The following is a 4,675-nucleotide window of genomic DNA, read 5'->3' as shown; positions in this document are numbered from 1 at the left end:
TGCAATGACAACTAGAGATTATAGTTGCTTATGCCATGCTTAATTAGCTAGGAGCTTATAATGCTTTACCTTCCATGCCAACATGCTATTAAAATGGTTGTGATGTGGTATGATAGGGTGGTATCCTCCTTTGAATGATTCGAGTGACTTGACTTGGCACATGTTCACGCATGTAGTTGAAAACAAATCAACATAGCCTTCACGATATTTATGTACATGGTGGATTATATCCTACTCATGCTTGCACTCAGTTTTGATTAATTTTAATGCATGTTCATGACTGTTGTCGCTCTCTCAGTTGGTCGCTTCCCAGTCTTTTGCTAGCCTTCACCTGTACTAAGCGTGAATACTGCTTGTGCATCCAAACTCCATAAACCCCAAAGTTATTCCATATGAGTCCACCATACCTTCCTATATGCGGTATTTACCTGCCGTTCCAAGTAAATTTGTATGTGCCAAACTCCAAACCTTCAAATAAAATCCTTTTTTGTATGCTTGAGCAGCTCATGTATCAACTAGGGCTGTCTGTATCTTCCATGCTAGGTGGGTTATTCTCAAGAGGAGTGGACTCCGCTCCTCATTCACGAGAAAATGGCTGGTAACCGGGATGCCCAGTCCCACGATCAAAAAGATCAAAGCAAATCAAAATAATTAAACAAAACTCCCAAGGACTGTTGTTTGTATGGACGGTACCCCATTGTTTCGGATGACCGTGGAGTGTGCTTGTTGGTGGTGGGGGAGCATAAACTTTACCATTCTGTTTGGGAACCACCTATAATGTATGTAGCATGGAAGATATTGAGATCTTATAGTTGTTGTGTTGATAGTGAAAGTATACCGCTCAAAGTGTTATTCATCTCTATTTCAAAATCGAGCTCTGGCACCTCGACAAATCCCTGCTTCCCTCTGCGAAGGGCCTATCTATTTACTTTTATGTTGAGTCATCACCTTCTTATTAAAAAGCACCCGCTAGAGAGCACACTGTCAGTTGCATTCATTACTATTAGTTTATATTGGATATGACTTGACTAGATCCCTTTTACCATGAATTACAATGTTTAGTCAGTCCTTGGTCTTTAAAGGTGCTCTGCATTTATGTTTTGCGGTCTCAGAAAGGGCTAGCGAGATACCATCTTGTTTTATTATATTATGATTATTTTGAGAAAGTGTTGTCATCCGAGATTTATTATTATTGCTCGCTAGTTGATTATGCCATTGATATGAGTAAACATGAGACCTAAGTGTTATTGTGAATATGGTTAGTTCATAATCATTGCTGAAAACTTGAATGTTGGCTTTACATATTTACACCAACAAGAGCAAACAGAGTTTGTAAAAGTTTTTCATTATCGCTTTCAGTTTATCAACTGAATTGCTTGAGGACAAGCAAAGGTTTAAGCTTGGGGGAGTTGATACGTCTCGAACGTATCTACTTTTCCAAACACTTTTGCCCTTGTTTTGGACTCTAACTTGCATGATTTGAATGAAACTAACCCGGACTGACGTTGTTTTCAGCAGAACTGCCATGGTGTTGTTTCTTGTGCAGAAAACAAAAGTTCTCAGAATCACCTGAAAATCCACGGAGATAACTTTTGGAAAACATAAAAAATACCGGCGAAAGAATCTGGGGGCCCACACCCTGTCCACAAGGGTGGGGGGCGCACCCCCTCCCCCTGGGCGTGCCCCCCTGTATCGTGGGCCCCCTGATGCTCCACCGACCTCAACTCCAACTCTATATATTCCGTTTCACGGAGAAAAAAAATCAGAGAGAAAGTTTCATCGTGTTTTACGATACGGAGCCGTCGCCAAGCCCTAATCTCTCTCGAGAGGGCTGATCTGGAGTCTGTTCTGGGCTCCGGAGAGGGGGATTCATCGCCGTCCTCATCATCAACCATCCTCCATCACCAATTTCATGATGCTCACCGCCGTGCGTGAGTAATTCCATCGTAGGCTTGCTGGATGGTGATGGGTTGGGTGAGATTTACCATGTAATCAAGTTAGTTTTGTTTGGGTTTGATCCCTAGTATCCACTATGTTCTGAGATTGATGTTGCTATGACTTTTCTATGCTTAATGCTTGTCACTAGGACCCGAGTGCCATGATTTCAGATCTAAACCTATTATGTTTTCATGAATATATGTGAGTTCTTGATCCTATCTTGCAAGTCCATAGTCACATATTATGTGTTATGATCCGACAACCCCGAAGTGACAACAATCGGGATACTTCTCGGTGATGACCGTAGTTTGAGGAGTTCATGTATTCACTATTTGTCAATGCTTTGGTCTGGTACTCTATTAAAAGGAGGGCTTAATATCCCTTAGTTTCAACTAGGACCCCGCTGCCACGGGAGGGTAGGACACAAGATGTCATGCAAGTTCTTTTCCATAAGCACATATGACTATATTCGGAATACATGCCTACATTAAATTGATGAGCTGGGGCTAGTTCTGTGTCACCCTATGTTATAACTATTACATGAGGAATCGCATCCGACATAATTATCCATCATTGATCCAGTGCCTATGAGCTTTTCACATATTGTGCTTTGCTTATTTACTTTTCCGTTGCTACTGTTACAATTACTACAAAACTGCTATCTTTACTTTTGCCACTGTTACCATTACTATCATACTACTGTGCTACTATATACTTTGTTGCAGATACTAAGTTATCCAGGTGTGGTTGAATTGACAACTCAACTGCTAATACTTCAGAATATTCTTTGGCTCGCCTTGTGTCGAATCAATAAATTTGGATTGAATACTCTACCCTCGAAAACTGTTGGGATCTCCTATACTTTTGGGTTATCAGTCCTGTTCCAACATGTCGGTGAGACGACAGCGAGTCCTTTTGTACAATTTCCAAATAGATGTGTAGGCCAGGGCGCCTCTTCGTGTACCGTGGCAAACTGGCAACCATCCACCGGCTCTTCGCCTTTCCCTCTTGATTTGGAATTGTTGTCGCACGCTCTTCCTCCCTCCTCCATTTTCCTTCACCCTTCCTTTTGCCATTGTTCGGTCGTCTTCTCCATGGAGGGAACATCCGGAAACAACCCCGTTATTCTTTCCCCGATCTAAAAGATGACGTGGTGGAGGAACTCATTGATCGGTGCGACGTCATCACCTCGGCTAGCATGGCAGGTTCATTCAAGACCATTCTCGACTCAAATAATAACATCATTACAAGGAACCCAAGGGTCCAGGAGCGGTTTGATCTCCCCTATCTTCTTTGCCGTGACCCTGTTGACCGGCGCGCGGACAACGGAGGCCTCGCCCTATGCAAGTTGATGCCGCTTGATAATGATACGTGTGATGTTAAGATGCCATCGCTTGAGGGCAAGGCTTGGGCAGGCACAAATGGAGATTGTGTTGTTTATATTGGGTCCAACTGCGAGTGGCAACTTGTGAATGTGTACACTTGTCACCGGGTTCCACTTCCAAAAATCTCAGACTGCCCAGAGGTTGAGCACGCCGGTATTCTATCCACGTTCAAATACGATCATGGTGACTGTCGTCTACGGAAGATAGCAATTTGTCGAGTTCCCAAACGCTCTTGGTATTACAGGAACTATGGAGTTGTTGCTATCTTCGACAAGCTTTTTGTCATCCTTCGTGGTTCGACTGGATGGATATTGCTAAAAAAATCAGTTTCTATACATGGATGTGTACTGTGATGCAATTCAATACGAGGGTCTTGTGTTTGCTGCCACCACTGGTGGCATAGTTTTTGCATGGGATCCTCGTAGTTTCGGTACGTTTGTCTTCCACCGTAATTATAATTGTTTCATCCTCATGCATGCGGGTTAGCAAGTTTCCCTTTACTAATTAACCTTCTTCTTGTGTTTCCAAAGTCCTGTGAATATTCCACCACCTATACTTGAAAAAATTTATAACCAAGGGGGAGATGACGATGGTGATGATCACTAGCATGAGGCCGAGCATAACTTATATACTCAGTGGCGCCTAGAAACTTATTTTGATGGATCACCTGTTCTTGTATGTATATAGGGCACTGCTGATGTTACTAAGGAAGCAGGTGTTGTCTCCCGTGGTCGCACTGTCTGGACCTATTCCAACACCCGGTGCAGGGTATTCGGGATGGATACTAGTGTGCTAGCACCAACACCTTCTCCCTGGTACAGTATTGATAGTCTTGGAGAAAACTCGCTCTTCCTTGGACAAAACTATCCAATGATGGTGAAAGGTGATCCAGCTGCTATTGACACAACGTTACTACCATTTATGAGAAGCAACTGTATCTATACCTCGGACATTTTGGTGGTTCCCTACCCTGGTCGTGATATAGTAGGCCGCTTCAGCCTGGATGATCAGTCCTATGTTGGTCTTGAGATTGATAGAAGCTGGCCCTTCCCACAAAATCACTTCTTGTTCAAAGCAAGCGTTTCCAACATCAACGAGTGGTTGAGCTGAAGTTCATTTCATTGCTTGTTATTTGTTGTGTGATGAAAACTTTAGTATTTATAGTGTATCCTCATTGTCGTTATGGGTTGATGACCTGTTAATGCGTGATAAACTTACTAAATTTATGAATGGCTTTCAAGTCGCTTCTCTGAGTGGGTGCTGCGACGAGGCAAAAAAATATTTTTTGAATACATAATTGTACGTGCATTGCAATAGGTTATCGGATGAGGCCAAGCAACAATAGTACACTA

This window comes from Triticum aestivum, chromosome 7B, assembly GCF_018294505.1.
Source record: "Triticum aestivum cultivar Chinese Spring chromosome 7B, IWGSC CS RefSeq v2.1, whole genome shotgun sequence".
Taxonomy (NCBI): domain Eukaryota; kingdom Viridiplantae; phylum Streptophyta; class Magnoliopsida; order Poales; family Poaceae; genus Triticum; species Triticum aestivum.
Note: the sequence above shows the minus strand (reverse complement) of the source record.